Source organism: Saccopteryx leptura, chromosome 1 (assembly GCF_036850995.1).
Source record: "Saccopteryx leptura isolate mSacLep1 chromosome 1, mSacLep1_pri_phased_curated, whole genome shotgun sequence".
Taxonomy (NCBI): Eukaryota; Metazoa; Chordata; class Mammalia; order Chiroptera; family Emballonuridae; genus Saccopteryx; species Saccopteryx leptura.
The window spans coordinates 101,450,416-101,470,818 of record NC_089503.1 but is presented as its reverse complement, the minus strand read 5'-3'; the positions used below and the strand labels follow the sequence as shown (position 1 = coordinate 101,470,818).

Sequence of the window (20,403 nt, the reverse complement as noted above, 5' to 3'; positions counted from 1 at the left end):
CTTTTAGGGACAGACTCGGATAGTTTTCCTCTCAAGAAAATATATGCTAATGCATGTAGACTATCATTATTGGGGAGACCTATGGACTGACTCCGTTATGTCTATGAAGAGCAAGTTTCTGATTGCTATCATTTTGCCAAAGTCTTTGTCATGCGTGGGCTGAATATCTAGCAGGAAGAGGCAGATTTCAGCCATGACTACATGTTGGGTGTCTCCTAAACCAGAGTTGTGTGTGTGTGGGGGGGGTGTGTGTGTGAAGGTTTTTGGTTCGCCCAAGAGAAGTTTCTAATGAAAAAAAGCAAAAGCAGACAGAATGTATTGTCGAAGGACCCCCAAATTAAAGCCAAGCCACATTAGACTCACCTGCAATCCTAGAACTTCAAAAAAGTTAATGTAGAGGACTGGGTAGCCCCCTCCGAAGGTGCCAACTTGGTTCAGCAGGGTGCGATGCTACACCCAGCCAGAGGGTGGCAGCACCTTCCACATGCCCTAGGATTTCCCTTTTCAAACATTCCAGGGCATTTTGAGGGAATTGGCCTACCCCTTTTCCCAGCCAGACTCTCCTGCTTTTTCATCTGCTGTGGGAAAATGGGCTAAACAGCACTGGGCTTTGCGGGGAACGCAGCCAACAAATGAGATATCAAACGCAGCTTCCCATGTAACAGATCAGACTCCAGTGGGCACAGGGGCCGGCGCTCCGCTGGAGCTCCTGGGCTCTGCAGCCAGCTTCATTTAGGATTCATAAATACTTCTGCGCACTCCCGTGCATGCGACCGCCAGAGGGATTTTATCCTGTATCATCTGCATTCAAATGCAACAAGGTAAAAAAAAAATGTAGACATTAAAAGAAGAAAGCTCTGAGTGGTAGGTGTTTGGTAGTTGATGACTTGTTGAAGGGTTCTTTCATCTTTATGTTCCTATGCAGACACCTTCCCCAGGCTCCAGCTCACCTGGAGCCAGGTGAGTGAGTGCTGACACACAGTGCAGCTGGTGTGGGGTGCCTTGGATATGTGTTGGTCCTAAAATCCTTTCTTCGAGGTTTGGGGGACATTTTGAGCTCTAAATTGGGCTTTAGGGAGCAAATTCAAATGCCTTTGGAAACAGGCTGAGGAATCTAAATGTACCAAGCTGGCAATGTGATAACCAAAGAGTGGATGCCCATACTAAATGGGGTGGCACTTATTCCATCCCAGCTGGTTATTGCCAAGTGAAACTGTTGTCAAATTTCCTGATTTATCAAAAGAAACCAGAAATCTGTGTTGTTTTCTTTTAAATATGCGATCTTCTGATTTTGAAGAGATAACAGCTAATTTTAAAAAAATTGAATATTGCGCTGGCCAAACAAAACGATTCCAGCACATTCCATCCTGTATAAATGCTACCCTAACACCCTTGTCTGTCAAGTACTTTCCTCTGCTGGCTGTTTAACATCCTTATGATCTGTGCCCCATAACTTTCAGGTTCAATTTTTCTGACTTGTTCTCTAGTTTTGCGCTGTTTGCTCAGCAAGACTGTGTGCATTTTCAAGGGCAAAAGCGTGTCTTTTATTTTTCCTCAATAGTTCCCAGCTGACAGTCAATGCTCAGCAATTTTTAGTAAGTTATAACTTACCCCATTTGTGAAGGATTGAACAAATACTACATAAATACCTGCTACCTCCCAAAAAAATACAATAAATGATCAAGAACATCAAGATAAGTAGTCAGATTTAACCCACTGACTGTATACCTCAAAAGTAGGTGCTTGTGTGAGTTTCCACAGGATAACATCCAAAAGTCTTCGTTAGGTTATATGCAGAACCTACAGATATGAGAGGGTGCCTGGCACATGGAAAAGCTCACAAATTGTTAATGGAGTGAAGGAAGGACAAAGCAGGTGACATGGCCTTGGAGAAGGAGGCATACCAACTGTGCCCAGCAGAGGCAGTCACAAACAGTGGATTACTTATAGTTCCAGATAGGTTGCTGAGGGCCAATCACAGGCAGCATCTTACATTAGCCTGTACTAGGTTCCCTCCCAAGAGGCCCAGAACCAACACACCCAGTAGCCAGCATCAGACAATATCAGAGCAGGATCCAATTAGCTTCAAAAGCAACATATCCAAAAGGAGATTTTTTTCAGGCTCCAAACCCAACTTAGGCAAAACCAACTTCTTAGGGTCAGCACCTGCACAGCAGCTCACACACTTTGGCTGAAGTACAGCCTCACAGTCAACCCACCTGTGAGTCTAACCCACATACAACAGGCCAATAACAATCAAGACTCAAATACAACAGAAGGACCCACATAACCCACACAAGGGACATTCATCTTGATAAAGGAGACTGTGCCACTGGACCCACCAGAACACCTAATACATAAGGCTACTCCACAAAGACGGGGAAACACAGATCTATCTAATATAGAGAAACAAACACAAAGAGGCAGCCAAAATGAAGACAAAAAGAATCAGGCCCCAAATGACAGACCAAGAGAAATCTCCAGAAAAAAAAAGCTAACTGAAATGGAAATAAGCAATTTGGCAGATATAGAGTTCAAAGTAATGGTTATATGGATGTTCACAGATAAAAGTGAGGACTTCCACAAAGAGATAGAAAAGATGTAAAAAAGGAGACATAGAAACCATGAAAAGGAACAAGTTGGAAATAAAGAATACAATATCCAACATCAAGAATACACTGGAAGGATTGTTAAAATGGTAGCCTTGCTGGGTAAAATAGTCTTGATTGTAGGACCTTGCTTTTCATCACTTTGAGTATTTCATGCCAATCCCTTTTGGTCTGAAATGTTTCTGTTGAGAAATAATCTGTTAGTTTTCTGGGAGCTCCCTTGTAAGTAACTGTTTTTCTCTTACTGATTTTAAGATATTTTTCTTTGTCTCTAACATTTGCCATTTTAATTATAATATTTCTTGGTGTGGGCTTCTTTGGGTTCATCTTGGCTGGCACAATGTGTGTATCCTGGATTTGTGTGTCTTTTTCCTTCACCAAGTAAAGAAACAGTAGGTTGAATGAAGCAGAGGATTGAACCAGCAATTTGGAAGACAAGGTAGGGAAAACACTCAATCAGAGCAGCAAAAAGAAAAAAGAATTTAAAAAAATGAGAATAGCTTAAGGGACCTTTGAGACAACATGAAGTATAACAATGTCTGCATCATAGGGGTACCAGAAGTAGAAGAGAGAGACCAAGTGATCAAGAACTGATTTGAAGAAATAATGACCAAAAAGTTCCCTAACTGGTTAAGGAAAAGACATATATATCCAGGATGCACACAAAGTGCCAAATAAGATGGACCCAAAGAGCTCCACACCAAGAGACATCATAATTAAAATGACAAAGGTTAAAAACAAAGAGAAAATCTTAAAATCAGCAAGCGAAAAACAGTCACAAGGAAGCTCTCGAAAGACTCAGATTATGTCTCAACAGAAACATTTCAGGCCAAAAGGGATTGGCATGAAATACTCAAAGTAAATAAAAGCAAAAACCTGCAACCAAGACTACATTACCCAGCAAGGCTACCATTTAAAATTCAAGAAGAAATAAAAGAAATAAAGAGCTACTCAGACAAGAAAAAGCTAAAAGAGCTTGTTACCATTAAACCAGTATGACAAGAAAGGTTAAAGAGCCTGCTTCAAGAAGAAGAAAGAGGAGGAGAAGGTGAAGGAGGAGAAGAAGAAAAAGAGGAACATAGTTAAAAGAATAAAATGGCAATAAATATGTACCTGTCAATAATCACTTTAAATGTAATTAGCTTAAATGTTCCAATGAAAAGACATAGTGTAGCTGAATGGATAGGGAAGCAAGATCCATATATATGCTGTCTACAGAGACCACCTCAGAATGAAACACACACACAGATTAAAAGTAAAGGGATAAAAAAGATATTTCATGCAAATGGAAATGAAAAAAAAAGAGCTGGTGTAGTAATACTTATATCTGACAAAATAGACTTTAAAACAAAGTCTAGAGGAAGGAAGATGGCAACAGAGTAGGCAGACTTTCCAACTGCCACCTTCCAGGACCAAATTGGATTACAACTTAATTATTTTCAAGAATAATCATCTTGAGGCCCTGGCCGGTTGGCTCTGTGGTAGAGCGTCAGCCTGGCGTGTAGAAGTCCTGGGTTCAATTCCTGGCCAGGGGACACAGGAGAAGCGCCCATCTGCTTCTCCACCCCTCCCCTCCTTCCTCTCTGTCTCTCTCTTCCCCTCCCGCAACCGAGGCTCCATTGGAGAAAAAATGGCCCGGGCACTGGGGATGGCTCCTTGGCCTCTGCCCCAGGCACTAGAGTGGCTCTGGTCGCAACAGAGCGACGCCCCAGAGGGGCAGAGCATTGCTCCCTGGTGGGCAGAGCATCACCCCTGGTGGGCGTGCCGGGTGGATCCCGGTCGGGTCATGCGGGAGTCTGTCTGACTGTCTCTCCCCGTTTCCTGCTTCAGAAAAATACAAAAAAAAAAAAAAAAAAAAAGAATAATCATCTTGAAAAACCAACTTTGGACTAAACTAAGAGGAATCTATAACCAAAGATCACAGAAGAAGCCACACTGAGACTGTAGGAAGGGTGGAGACGCAGAAAGGGCTGCCCTGCTCCCAGGAGCAAGCAGGGGCTGAGGGTCTGGAGGGACTCTCATGGTGGGATGCATTGCCCTGAGAGGTGTGGGTCCTCAGCCCCAGGACCAGAACCCCAGCCTTAGAGCCCCAGAGCCTAGAAGAGGCACCCATACAGCATTTAGCTTGAAAAGAGCCGGGTTTCTGTATGTGAGAAAGAGACATACCTCTTGGACGCAGATTCAGTTTTAAAGGGTCCGCGCAGAAAACCTTGTTCACAGTAACTTACTCAGGGCTCTGGTGGGGGAGAGCTGAGAGGACTGGAGTTGCAGAGGCAAGTGTAAAGTTGGAGGCTCAGGGAGAGACACTGTGGGGGATGAAAACTGTAACCCCTGTGCTGAGTACTTCTCCAGTACTGCAGTCGCCATCTTTCTTGGGTGGAACAGTCCCCTCTGAGTGGCATCAGCCTGCGGAAAAGCAGCTGCTCTGCCCTCAGGAGTCTCTCCTACCCCAGACATGGCGACAGGTCATTCTGAGAGGCCAGGAAGCAGGGGTGTGTCAGTGACTCAGTTTTCTGGTGTTGAGACCAGTGCTCCCCCCAACACTCTCCTGAGACTATGACTGATGCTTCCACCTCACTGGAGACTCAGTTGAATCTGTCCAGAAAGAGGGCAGACCACACCTCTGGGTCTCAGAGGCCACAACCACCAGAACCCTGGGGCCACACCCTACTGAAATCTGTGAAAAAGTCTGGACAGACTGACACCTGGGGCCAAGGGGCAGAGCCACACCAACTACCCTTCCTAATCCCTGAATTGCCACAGGCTCTAGACTCTAGGAGAAGCTTTTTTAGTGGCTGAGCCTAACAAGCAGCCAACAGACAGAGGCTGCAAGAGGCAGGACTCAGGGAAACTTGGCCGTTTGAGCGGACTTTCCCCCAGTCCTGCAGTGAGTAAAAACCAGCCTACGTATGCAGCTGGTATTTCCATGTACACCTGGGCACAGCAAAGGCAGACACAAACTCTGACTTGCTTATAGCACCAAGAAGGTTGCTAAGGGGCAGTGCAGTCACGGGCAGTGTTCCTAACTGGTCTGCACTGGGTTCCTGTTGGGAGGCCTGGGGCTGGCACATCTAGGGGCCAGCTGTGGAAAGCATTGGTTCAGGACCTAACAACCCTTCCTAGAATTGTATCCTAAGGAAAAGCTCATCACACCTGGCCCAGATGAGGCGACTTCCACTCTCTGTGATTAGCACTGGCACAGTGGCTCATGTTCTTTGGATAGGATGGAGCTTCATGGTCGGCCTGCCTGGGTGCTGGATATTTTGTTCTGCTAGGCTAGATTCCACAGGGGGAAGGAAGAGAGGCTTGGAGCATGAACATTTAAAATGTGGGTCCCTATGAGTCTATTGTTAAATCTGGTCGAGGGGCTTAGACATCTTTGAGAGAGATACATTCAGCCCCAGGAGAAGACTCCTCAGTCTTCCTCCCTCAGAGTGGGGTCTCAACAGCTGAAAGAACTTCTACAGAGGGGACAGTCAGTCACACTCAATCCAAACCTACTGCTCACCTTGTTGAGGAGAAATGAAATTTGAGTATCCAGAAGTAGCTGAGGGGTCAAGCTCTAGAGTAGGGGCCACATTACCTGTACTGAGCTCCTGACCAAGAGACTCCTGAAGTAGGGGGTCCCACAAACATTGTATTCAAAACCTCAGCTGCCCTAACCCACCAAGTGTGCAACCTGTAGAGGGGTTGGTGGGGTGAGGCCAATTGAGCTCACACTACAGTCTTACTACAGAAGACTAGGTGGGAAGACCAGGCAGCTGCAAGAGAAGGAAGAAAAGCTGAAAAGTGGAGACAAATCTTACAGATATTGGGGCTTTTACAGAGCTGATGTTATTTCTAAACAAGAGGAAGCTGATCCTTATACAAATATTGGCCCCTCTCACAGTACCCAGACACAGAAAATGCAGGCACAAACAGTGAAAAGTGCAGTAACTTCAGACTGGTAGCATACAGCGAGTTACAACAACAACTGACACCAACCCAAGAAGAACTAGAGCCAACACTACTGGTAGTGGGTGGCAAACAGCACCAACCCTAGACTCAACTACCTACACAAGCAGCACACCCAAAGGTGGAGTCTAGCAGGCACCAGCCACTGTGGAGAATAAATATGCCCAACAGGAAAGACATTGCACACGGCCAATCGTGGTGCCATTTTGTTGCTCCGCTACTGCCCCAATGAAAGCTGGAATGCCCACTAGTGGGCGGGAGAGACCAAGTTGACCAGCATTGCAAAAGTGGGTGGTTTTTATAAAAAGGCTCACCATCACGGCACTAGATCGACTGGATTTAATAGATATCTTCAAAACCTTTCACCCCAAAGCAACAAAATATACATTATTTTCAAGTGCTGATGGTACATTCTCTAGGATAGAACACATGTTAGGACTTAAAACAAGTCTCAATAAATTTAAGAAGATTGAAATCATATCAAGCATATTCTCTGATCACAATGGCATGAAACTAGAAAGCAACTAAAATAAAAAAACTGAAAAACATTCAAACAGTTGGAGGCTAAATAGCATGTTATTAAATAACAAATGGCTTAACAACAAGATCAAAGAAGGAATAAAAAATTTCCTTCAAACAAATGAAAATGAGCATACAACAACTCAAAATTTATGGGACACAGCAAAAGCAGTCCTGAGAGGCAAGTTTGTAGCATTATAGGCATACCTTAAGAAGCAAGAAAAAGCTCAAATAAACAACCTAACCCTGCATCTAAAAATACTAGAAAAAGAACAACAAATAAATTCCAGAGGGAGTGGAAGGAAATAATAAAGATCAGAGTGGAAATAAATGACACAGAGGTTAAAAAAACAATACAGATGATCAATGAAACCAAGAGCTGGTTCTTAAGAGGGTAAACAAGATTGATGAACCTTTAACCAGTCTCATCAAGAAAAAAAGAGAAAGGACTCAAATAAATAAAATTAGAAATGAAAGTGGAGAAGTAACAACTGACACCACAAAAATACAAAGGATTGTAAGTAAATACTATGAAGATCTGTATGCCAAAAAAATTGGACAGTGTAGGTGAAATGGATAAATTCCTAGAAACATAGAATCTTTCAAAACTCAATCTAGAAGAATCAGAAAACCTAAACAGACCGATTACAATGAATGAAATAGAAAGAGTTATCAAAAAACTCCCAGCAAACAAAAATCCTTGACCAGAAGTCTTCACAAGTGAATTTTTCCAAATATTCAAAGAACAAACACCTATGCTTCTCAAGCTATTTCAGAAAATTCAAGAGGAGAGAAGAATTCCAAGCCCCATTTATGAGGCAAGCATAATCTTTAGTCCAAAACCAGGTAAGGACACTATAAAGAAAGAAAACTTAGGCCAATAACCCTCATGAACTTAGATGCTAAAATTCTCAACAAAATATTAGCAAACCAGATCCAGCAATACATGGGAAAAATCATACATCATGATCAAGTGGAATTTATTCTGGGGAGGCAAGGCTGGTACAATATTTGCAAATCAATCAATGTAATTCATCACATAAACAAAAGGAAAAAATAAACCACATGATAATTTCAATAGATGCAGAAAAAGCATTTGATAAAATCCAGCACCCATTTATGATAAAAACTCTTAGCAAAGTGAGGATACAGGGAACATACCTCAACATGATAAAGGCCATCTATGACAAACCCACAGCCAACATCGTACTCAATGGGCAAAAATTTAAACAATCCCCTTAAGATCAGGAACAAGGCAGGGGTGCCCCCTTTCACCACTCTTATTCAGCATAGTTCTGGAAGGCCTAGCCACAGCAATCAGACAAGAAGAAGAAATAAAAGGCATCCAAATTGGAAAAGAAGAAGTAAAACTGTCATTGTTTTTTGATGACATTAGACTGTACATAGAAAACCCTAAAACAGGGGTCGGGAACATTTTTGGCTGAGAGAGCCATGAACGCCACATATTTTAAAATGTAATTCTGTGAGAGCCATACAATATGTTTAACACTAAATACAAGTAAATGTGTGCATTTTATGTACGACCAACACTTTTAAAGTACAATAAGTCTCTGAATTCTTTTTAATAATGTTGTTATGCTGTTGCTAACCAATGATGAATAAAGTACTTCTTACCATTAATATGACTTCTGGTGCTGCATGAAGCACCAGACTTTTGCTGATGGTTTTGTAGTCTGGTTGATACATGGTGAGGTTAAGCTTCATGCAGGCGTTGAGATGTCTATCCGTTAAACGTGATCGTGGGTTGGTCTTAACGTTATTTAGATGTGAGAAAGACTGCTCACATGCATACGTAGAGCCAAACATTGTCAGTACAGCAATATTCACACACAGCAGTGTGTGGTAAGTGATGGAAAGCGTGATCCAAGTTTTGACAATCAGCTGGTCCGTGGGTTCAAGTTTTTTCATTTCTCCCCACTTGTGTTTGCTCAACAACTCTGCTTGCTGCTGTACAAGTCTTTCCAAATCTTCATTCAGTGACTTGAACTTATTCACCCACATGTCTGAGGCCTTCAGGTCAGCAACTTGTAGCTCAAAATCTCTGACAGAGACACCAGAGATGTAACTCAGGTCAGTGCTGTCCACTGCACACTTGTGTGGATGGGTGATGAACTTAAAAAGATGACTGCACTCACGAAATTCTCTCCAAAGCGTGCTTTGAATGACTATAGGAGATTAGATGTGAAGCCCGCTAGCTGCTGGAGATCAAGATATTGAGCAGGGTCACTTGCTGTGCATGCATCTTTAAACTCTCCCAGTTTTTCAAAGTGTAGTAAACGACCTGTTTCAATGTCAGTGATGAAGAGTTCCAGCTTGTTTTCAAATGCAAACACTGCTTGTTGAAGGGATAAGACTGTATTTCCAACACCTTGCATTTTCACATTGAGCTAGTTCAGATGTTCAGTCATATCCACGAGATAGTAGAACTTCAGGAGCCACTCAGTGTTAGCTAACTCAGGATGCTCGACAGTTTTCATTTTAAGAAAAGTCCAGATTTTGCTCAGACAAGCCGTGAAACGGCTGAGCACTTTCCCTCTTGACAACCAATGCACATTGCTGTGCAGAAGCAGACCAGGATAATTATTCCCAACTTCATCCAGCAGTATTTTAAACTGGTGATCATTTAAAGCTTGGACAACAATAAAGTTGACCACCCGAATGACCAGCAACATCACCTCACCAAGCTGCTCACCACACATCTGAGCAGTGAAAACTTAGGATGGGTCTCTTCATATTCACGAGGAAGTGCTACAAATTTTGTTTTTCCCACCATGCACGGAGCACCATCAGTACACACCGAAATAAGTTTATCCATCAGTAGATTTTTTTCTTTAGCGAACTAAGTGAAAGACTTGAATAAATCCTCCCCTCTTGTTGTCTCTTTCATAGGCAAAACAGCAAGACTTTCTTCACATAGTGTGTCACCGACAGCATACCTTGCAATCACGCTGAACTGGGATAAATGGCTTACGTCTGTTGACTCATCCAAAGCAAGAGAAAAAATGGTGCTGCATTTATGTCCTTCACTGTGTTGCCTCAATTTGATTTGCTATCATGATGGTATGATCATGAACAGTTCTTGCCAACAGAGGCATGTCTTTTACTCGTTTGATTATCTTGTCTTTATCCGAAAAGTCATCAAAAAGTTTACTGGCAACATCAAGCATGAATGTTTTGGCATACTCCCCATCTGTGAATGGCTTTCCGTTTCTCACGATTGCTAAAGTTAGCCAAATACCAGTCACCTGTTGGGTCCAAACACGGAGTTGCTGCTGACTAGCTTGCACTCTGCACAGTAGCTCTTGACATGCTTTCTTTCTGCTGTCCCCCACAGGATATTTCAATGCAAATGTAGTATGGCGTGTGTCAAAGTGCCGCTTTCTATTTGACCATTTCATCGATGCAATTTTATCATTGCATATTAGACACACTGCAGAACCTGTTCTCTCCACAAAGACGAATTCCTCTGTCCATTTCTACTGAAAAGTATGATACTCCTCATCTTTTTTTCTTTTAGCCATCTTCATCAAAAGGGTTTCTGCAATTAGCTAGCTGACTACTTGATTAAAAAAAGGGAAGTTTACTTCCTGACCTCACAACGACCCGTGTGCATTATGCATTATCCAATAAAAATTTGGTGTTGTCCCAAAGGACAGCTATGATTGGCTACAGCCACCCGCAACCATGAACATAAGCGGTAGGAAAGGAATGGATTTTAATACATGAGAATGTTTTATATTTTTAACGTTATTTTTTTTTATTAAAGATTTGTCTGCGAGCCCAATGCAGCCATCAAAAGAACCACATCTGACTCACAAGCCATAGATTTCTGACCCCTGCCCTAAAGTCTCAGTTAAAAACTACTAGACCTGATAAATGAATTTGGCAAGGTGGCAGAATATAAAATTAATATTCAGAAATCTGTAGCATTTTTATACACCAACAATAAACTGTCTGAAAGAGAAATTAAGGAAAAAATCCCCTTCGCTATTGCAACAACAACAAAAAAGTTTCTAGGAGTAAATTTAATCAAGGAGGTAAAGGACTTGTACTTGGAAAATTATAAAACATTGATAAAAGAAATCAAGGAAGATACAAACAAGTGGAAGCATATAATGTGTTCCTGGATAAGAATAATAAACAGTATTAAAATGTCTATATTACCCAAAGCAATCTATAAATTCAATGCAATTCCTATTAAAATACCAATGGCATACTTCAAAGATATAGAACAAATATTTCAAAAATTTATATAGAACCAAAAAAGAACATGAATAGCCTCAGCAATCTTGAAAATGAGAAATAAAGTGGGAGGTATCACAATTCTGGATATCAAGCTATACTACAAGGCCATTGTACTCAAAACAGCTTGGTACTCAAAAACCTGGCATAAGAACAGGCATACAGATCAATGGAACAGAACAGAGAACCCAGAAATAAACCCATGCCTTATGGTCAATTGATATTTGACAAAGGAAGTAAGAGCATGCAACGAAGTGAAGACTGTCTCTTTAATAAATGGTGTTGAAAAAATTAGACAAGTACATGCAAAAAAATGAAACTAGACCACCAACTTACACCATTCACAAAAATAAACTCAAAATGGAAAAAAGACTTAAATGTAAGTTGTGAAACCATTAACATCTTGGAAGAAAACATAGGCAGTAAACTGTCCGATATCTCTTGTAACAATATCTTTGCTGATTTATCTCCACAGACAAGTGAATTAAAGGACAGGATGAACAAATGGAACTATATCAAAATAAAAAGCTTTTGCATAGCTAAAGACACCATGAGCAAAATTAAAAGACAACCCACACAATGGGAGAACATATTCTTTAATATGGGGTTAATAACCAAAATTTATAAAGAACTTCTAAAACTCAACACCAGGAAGGTAAACAATGCAATTAAAAAATGGGCAAAAGAACTGAATAGACACTTTTCTGAAGAGGAAATACAAATGGCCAATAGGCATATGAAAAAATGTTCAATGTCACTAATCATCAGAGAAATGCAAATTAAAACCACAATAAGATACCACCTCACACCTGTCAGAATGGTGCACATTAACAAAACAACACACAGTAAGTGCTGGCAAGAGTGTAGAGAAAAGGGAACCCTCCTGTACTGCTGGTGGGAATGTAGACTGGTGCAGCCACTGTGGAGAACTGTATGTGGTTTCCTCAAAAAATTAAAAATGTACCTGCTCTTTGACCCAGCTATCCCACTTTTAGGAATATATCCTAAGAATACCAAATCACTGATTCAAAAGAAGATATGCACCCCCATGTTTATTGCAGCATTGTTTACAATAGCCAAGATCTGGAAACAGCCCAAGTGTCTGTCAATGGACAAGTGGATTAAAAAGCGGTGGTACATATACACAATGGAATACTACATGGCTGTGAAAAAGAAGGAAATCTTACTTCGTGTGACAGCAAGGATGGACCTGGAGATTATTATGCTAAGTGAAATAAGCCAGGCAGAGAAAGAAAAATATTATACGATCTCACATATATGTGGAATCTAATGAACAAAGTGAATTGAGGAACAGAATTGAGGCAGAGACGGGGTCACAGGGACCAGAGGGACAGCTGTCAGAGGGAAGGGGGATGAGAGGATGGGCTCAGAGAAGGTAAAGGGATTAGTGAAATTATATATACCTAACACAGAGATATAGATAACAGGACAGCAAGTCCTAGAAGGAAGGGGGGAGGGAGTTACAAGAGGGGGGTAAAGGGGGTATAAAAAGGATACAGGTGTGGGGGTGAGGGAGCTATATTCAGTGGGACACTTGAATCCATGTCACCACAATAAATTAAAAGTTAATAAAAATTAAAACAAAACAAAACAAAAAACCCCACAAAGTCTATAGTAAGGTACAAAGAAGTTCATTACATAATGATAAAAGGAGCAATCCAAGAAGATGTAATCCTTATAAACATTTACAGACCCAGTGTAGAGCACATAATATGCAAAGCAAATCTTGATAGCGATATCAACCACAATACAGTCATAGTAGGAGATTTTAGCACATCCTTGACATCAGTGGATGGCTCTTCCAGACAGAAAATCAACAAGGAAATGGTGGCCTTAAACGACACATTAGATCGGCTGGATTTAATTGATATCTTCCCAGTATTTCATCCCAAAGCAGCAGACAATACATACTTTTCAAGTGCCCATGGAACATTTTCTAGAACAAACCACATGTTAGGACACATAGTAAGTTTTAATAAATTTAAGAAGATTGAAATCATATTGAGAATAGTCTCTGACATAATGATATGAAACTAGAAAACAAACATAAGAAAAAAAAGCACACTAAGACATGGAGGCTAAATAACACATTACTAAACAATGAATGGGTTAGCAATGAGATAAAGGAACAAATCAAAATTACCTCAAAAGAAAGAAAAATGAGAACACAAAAATTCCAAAACTATGGAACACAGCAAAAGTGGCCCTAAGAAGGAAATTCATAGCATTGTAGGCCTATCTCAAGAAACAAGAAAAATCTTAAGTGAACAAGGTAACTTCACAATGAAAGTAACTTGAAAAAGAACAGCAAACGGACCCCAAAATGAGTAGAGGAAAGAAATAACAAAGATCATAACAAAAATAAACAAATAAAGTCTAAAAAATACAAAAGATCAATGAAACCAAGAGCTGGCTCTTTGAAAAGATAAACAAGATTGATGAACCTTTAACAAGACTCATCAAAAAGAGAAAGAGTGAGAGAAGACCCAAATAAATAAATCAGAGATGAAAGAAGAGAAGTAATAACTGACACCAAAATATTACAAAGGATTGTAAGAAAGTATTACTAATAACTATATGACAACAAATTGGATATCTGGATGAAATGAATAAATTCCTAGAAACATACAATCTTCTAAAACTGAATCAGGAAGAATCAGAGAATCTGAATAGACTGATTACAGTCAGTGAAATTGAAGCAGTAATTAAAACAAACAAACAAACAAACAAAAAACTTCCCAACAAACAAAAGCCCTTTACCAGATTCTTTCACCAGTGAGTTTTAGCAAACATTCAAAGAAGAATTAACACCTTTCTTTCCCAAATTATTCCAAAAAATATTAAAAGAAGGTAGGACTCCCAACTCATTTTATGAAGCCCGCATTATCCTAATTCTAAACCAGATAAAGACACTACAAAGAAAGAAAAATATAGGACAATATTTCTGAACAGCATAGATGCTAAAATTCTCAACAATATATTAGCAAACCAGATCCAGCAATACATTAAAAATAACATACGTCATGATCAAGTGGGTCTTACTCTGAAGATGCATGGTTGGTACAACCTCTGCAAATCAAGAAACATGATACACAACATAAACAAACTGCAGAATCAAAATCACATGATCATATCAGAAAAAGCATTTGAGAAAATCCAGCCCCTATTTATCTTAAAAAACTCTCAACAAAATGGAATAAAGGGAATATAATAAAGGCCATATATGACAAACTACAGCCAACTAGCGTTTCCCTTAAGATCAGGAACAAGACAGAAATGTCCATTATCACCACTCTTATTAATCATGGTACTAGAAGTCCTAGCCACAGCAATCAGACAAAAATGAAGTAATAAAAGGCATCCAAATTAAAAAGGAGAAGTGAAACTGTCATTATTTACAGATGAAATGATACTGTGTATAGAAAATCCTAAAAATTCCACTAAAAAACTACTGGAACTGATAAACATAATTATATAGTATCCGGTGCCCAATTCCATAACACATCTTGGAAACCTTACTTTTTGCGACAGCATGGATGGACTTGAAGATTATTATGCTAAATGAAATAAGCCCGTCAGAGAAAGACAAGTACCATATGATTTCACTCGTATGTGGAATCTAATGAATAAAGTGAACTAAGGAGCAAAATAGAGACAGACTCATACATAGAGAGCAGGCTGACAGCTGCCAGGGGCGCGGGGAGCTGAGTGTGGGGTGGTGGTGGAGGGATTGAGAAAAAAAGGGAAAAAAAGAAAAACGAAAAACACATTATACACAGACTACAGTGTGGTGGTTGCGGGTCGGGGGCCAGGAAGTGGAGGAGGGCATGGGTGATGAATATTGATGGACGAAGACTTGACTTTGGGGGTGGTGAGCATACAATACGGTGTTCCACAATGTGTTGTGGAATTGGGCACCGGATACTATATAATTATGTTAACCATTGTCACCCCAATAAATTCAATTTTAAACAAACCTTTGGGGAAGGGCTCTCAGTCCTCTCTGGGGTTTCAATGCCCCCCCTCTAAGCCATCACAGTCCATTATGACAGCCACAAAAGAGGGTTGTCACAACTGGCCTGGCTTTGGTCAAACACCTACTCATGGGGTAGCAACATGGCCTCTTTTATTGAAACCATGAGGTCATTTTGAGGGAGAAATTTTTCCCAGACGGTGAGAACTCTGCTTCTAGAAATAAGGAAGGGTGCCAGCAGGGTGAACATCCCCCATAGTACACCTTGCATGTGGCTACAAGGGGCTCCTGTATGCCTCATCTCATTTTATTTGTCCCTCAGAAAACTCTGGGAGGAGTGCAGGCATTTATAATTGTTCCCATTTCACTGATGGGGAAAAAAAAGTAGGTTCAGAGAGATGAAGCCACTTATTTAAAGTCACATGGCTTCTAAATGATCAAACCGAGGCCTCAAGTCTTTTATTTTTACTTCAGTACCAATGCTCTTTTCCTGATAGTGGGGTGACTGACTGCGCATGTGTAAGCTTTCCAGAAAAGGCTATTATCGCAGGACTACACGGGTCTGAATTTGAAAAAACCTGGGCTTGTAGGTCCCTAGCTGGGCTCCTCTCCCTCAGCCCCTCTTGGAGGTTTGCTGGGTTCCCATGACATGCATACATCTGACCTCAAGAGCCGTCTCTGGGTGGTTCAGAAATTTTGTTGTCTGCCCAAGATTCAAACCTGAAGATTCCAGACCCATACTTAACTCTTATTTGTCTGATTTTGGTAGTTAGAGGAATTGTGAATTGCATTACCGCCCATAGGAACATGGGAACTGGAAAGAGGGAGAAAATCTACCCCGAAGATGGAAGAGGTGATCCTAACCAAGACAAGGACGACTGTTTCCATTTCTGCCATAGGGAGCAGCGCCAGTCGCCTTTGGTGAGTGACACACTACAGTGAGTACTAAGACCATGGCCGCAGGATCTGTGGCACCTTCTATCCTGAGATGAAGGAAAGAGACCTCCTCAGCTGTATTACTGTCAAGCTTGCCAAGTCTTACAGCCTCTTCTGCTTTTGAGATGCAAATCATGACTATGCATCTTCTCTTCATCTTGTAAGTCAATGCCCAGAGAAGGACTGGACCTAATTGATTAGAGTTGGATCACCCAGGCTCTGTGTCCAAGCTTCCTCGCTTGAGTGTAGTCAGCGCAGCATAATAGAAAGAATTACTCTCGACACTAGGATTCTATCACTGCCAAAGACATCAATAATCTATTAAAGATGTGGGATAATATAACACTAATTATCAACTGAGGGAATCCTTCACAAGGACGGCAGCAAGTAAGGTTTCGATTTTCCCTTTCTGCACGAACCCTACCTCTCCATCCCACAACGATTTGCTGTTCCCTGGGTTTGGCCTCATGCATAATTCAGTGATTCACATGGCAGGGAAACGTTTAGAAAACTTCCCTTGCCTTCTCCAGGAGGCTGGGGCAGAGGTGGCTCACAGCTAGTCATCCATGCAAGGAAAGCTATCTTTGCTGTAGCCCACTGGACGAGACAGAGGCCATAGCCTCTCTCATTCCCATTTGGTGACTTGCCTAAGGGTGACATAATGAATTGCTGTGACCCAGTCAGAAAAGAAAATGCAGGTTGGATGAAATCAGTTGAAGCAGTTCTGGGGGTGAGGAGCTCCTCCTGCCTTGGAGGTTTTGTGTTCGCAGAAGAAACAGTACTGCTATGTTGTGGGTGAAAGGAAAGAATGAGTTCTCTGGGGTGTTACAGGGAAACCTAAATGAACTGGATGGTCCCTAATTTTACCTATTTATATAATACATCCTGATAATGTAATGAGCATCTACCATGATCTAGACACAGTGCTAAGTCCTGGGAACGCCGTGTGGAACACTCTTGAAACACTGAGTGTATTGGGAGGCACACACAAGCATACAATTGTGTTTTGACTTTCTGATGCCTGAGCTGTTGGAACCAATTATTCTTTCTATTCATCCATCACGAAGATATTTCTTGAGCACACACTATGAGTCTGGGCCTGCACGAGATGCAGGAAATGTAGCAGTAAACAAGGCAAGACAGGACAAGATTTCTAGTGAGAAAGCTGAGTGATAGATCCATACATAAAACACACACACAAGGTAGTTACAGATTGAAATATGTGCTCCGAAGGAAAGAGTGGAGGGTATCATAGAGAGTGACTGGGGTGGAGGATAACTTCAGATAAAAAGGCTCTCCAGGAAGACATAATATTTGAGCTCAAATTTATGGATTAGAAGACACCAATGATGCCAAGAGATAAGCAGAAATGGTGTTGGCAGCGGTGGTGTGCTGGTAAATGTTTACAGCCGGCTCTCTGGGGGAAACAAAAGCCCCGATTTGTCATGTTTGCCAGTTTCCATGGTGTAAGTATGGCCACATTGCCAATTTCAAGCTGCCAACATGATATTGCTGAATGCAGAATTGGGAAGAGATGCGTAAAACAAATTCTCTCTGGCCTGGGAGAGCTGTCTCCAGCACACCATTGGTTCCCAGTCACCTTGCCGTACCAAGGGGCAAGTAGGGTCCTGGTCGATGGTAAGGGGTCAGACAACCACATTGATGGAACTAGACAGCAACGTCTAGGGCTCTAGGCTGAGGATCAGGGGTTGGCACTTTCAGATACATTACCAAATGTTATATGAATATCACACTCCACAATTCAGTGTAAGAAGGGACCATACCTGAGCCTTATTTAAAATTGGATACTCCCATAACTCCAAAATAGGCCTCTTGTACGTAATTTAATAGAAGTGCAGTTTAACATGGCTGTGTCTGTATAGGGATGGCTGGGTAAGGCATGGTGTTAAAAGTACAAACATGGGAACCGCAGAGTCCCTGATCTCCTGGCATATACAGACTGGAGAAAAAGGAAACAGGGTGAGAAAATAACATTCATTAAACACCTGCCCCTGATATGAATTAGAGAGCCCAGGAGCGGGTAAACATGGGAAGAGTGCATGCATTTTTTGCGATATAAAGAAAGGGTTTTTATAGTTTGATGTGATTCAGAATTTTCCAGAAAGACAGACTATCTGAGCCAGATGGAACAGGTGGGTGGTTTTCTTTGGTTCAGGCCAGGAAAATGTTATTTGATGCAAATTGGTCTCATTACTCTTGTGGTGAACTCATTGTTTACCCATCAGGGAAGCTTTGAGAAGAACCCAGGGAATTAGCCTATAGAGTTTAGTCCTAGACATATTCAAGAGTTAAAAATGTAGAACCCAGAGAGGTCACATCCAGAAACTGTCAACCCATTATGTTTTAACAATATTCAAGTGCCTATGCCATCTACTTGGGTATGGGTGCTACAATTTGTAACATGAAGTCTATCTAAAAGTGGTTGTTCTCTCTGATTGACATGTTGGGGTTGGCCCCTGGTGGTCCGTGCGAGTCCTTTGCAGGTCTGAGCAATCATGACTCAGGCTACTTTGTCAGGGGCTCTACAAAGATGTATTGATTTTTAAAACCAGATGGAGGAACCCAGCAGAGTTGCAAACTTGGGACCAAAGCTCAGGAGAGAAGTCTGAGTGAGTAATGTAGTTGGAGATAGTTGGACCCTTAGGAGAGAAATTATTCCTTTACTCCTAAATGAAAAAATAGTAGCAAGAAGGAGAAGACCACTTATGGCCATGTCACTGTTAAGGTCAAGGAGAGGATCTGAGAGAGAACTGGACAGCAGATGTTAATTTCCTAGAAACAAATGAAGAGAAAATCATGGAAATAAAGAGTCGAGGACAAGACCAGCAAATTCGAATGTAGCCAAGAAATTGGACAATTGAGAACTTGGAAATGGCCACTGAAACAAGTGATCAAGATGTCATCAGTCATATTTGTGACAGCAGTTTCAGTGACACTAACATCTGTGTAGTGCTTCTCAAGTGTGTGTGTGGTGGGGGAGGGGGCCTCTCTTATCTATTAGCTCACTTGGTACTCATAACAAATGGCATGAAGAAAGTGAGGTTCAGATGGTAAATGGCTGATCCAAGAATGGAGCCCAGGTTTTTGGACTCCAAATCTCACCCTCTTCCTGTTACATTCCACAGAGTTTCTCAGAGGAGCATCCGGAGACCAAAGCTGGACTGAGAGGAAGGAGTGAAGCACAAGAATGTGGTCAGGGTCAATGGAAGTGAGATTAAAGCACTCCCTTTAGAAGTTTGGGCAGTGAAGAGAAGCTGAGTGTATCAGAGGGATTTATTTTTGTGCCAGGATGAGAATCATTTTAAATGTTTTAAACCAGGAGGTATGAAACAAGGATGGAACAATGTCCCAGAAGGAGAGAAGAGAAATGGAACCCAGAACACATGTGGAGGGACACATCATTGTTCATCAGTTTAAGAGTGGAAGGCAGAAGATATTCTGAGCTGGAGAAAAAAAGGATTTGTGGAAGACCTTGTTGCTGAATGAGGACATGGTGGGCTCATCTTTAAGGCTAAGAGAGGGCACCTGTAGAGTGGGGATATCGAGAAGAGAGAGCAGAAAGGGAACAGAAAGGTGGCGGAGCTGTCTTCTTTGTGACCCCCTCACACCCCACATATTCCATTCATGTCCCCAGGTTAGGGAGGCCCAGGGACATCTTCACCCAGAGCAGCCACTTCTTGGTTGGCAGTCTTTCTTTGGTGTAACCATGGAATAATACAAACGGCCCTGGGCTTGGACGCCCAACATTCAGAGTCCACTTCTGGCCTTGAAAGTTCTCAGCTTTATGCCCAGGAACTCCAACTGCTGGACATTATACCTGCGAGTTGCACTGTTTTCTCAAATTCACAGAGACAATCAGAAAATACAGAATTTCAAGGGTTGAAAAGGATATCTGATCTAATCCTTGAATTCCCTTGAGAACAATAGTATTGAGTGTTCTTGATCATTTTCTGTGATAAGGAACTCACTATTTCTTTTGGATGTTTCTGTTTCTAATTGATATACAATTTTTTCTTATTTGTCTTATAAGACTCTGGGTAATATAAAACACAAAAATAAATTGGCCAATTTCTGTTCCCCAAGAGTGGTCATCAACAATTTGAAAAA

The 20,403-nt window shown here is 41.4% G+C and overlaps 1 long non-coding RNA gene across 1 annotated transcript; it reads left to right on the top strand.

Moving 5' to 3' along the window:
* The first annotated feature begins 588 nt into the window (after positions 1–588).
* LOC136388977 (uncharacterized) lies at positions 589–20,131 on the top strand. Its single transcript, XR_010748227.1, has 3 exons — positions 589–821; positions 16,143–16,260; positions 19,422–20,131. It is a non-coding gene; the product is annotated as an uncharacterized lncRNA (long non-coding RNA).
* Positions 20,132–20,403: the final 272 nt, after the last annotated feature.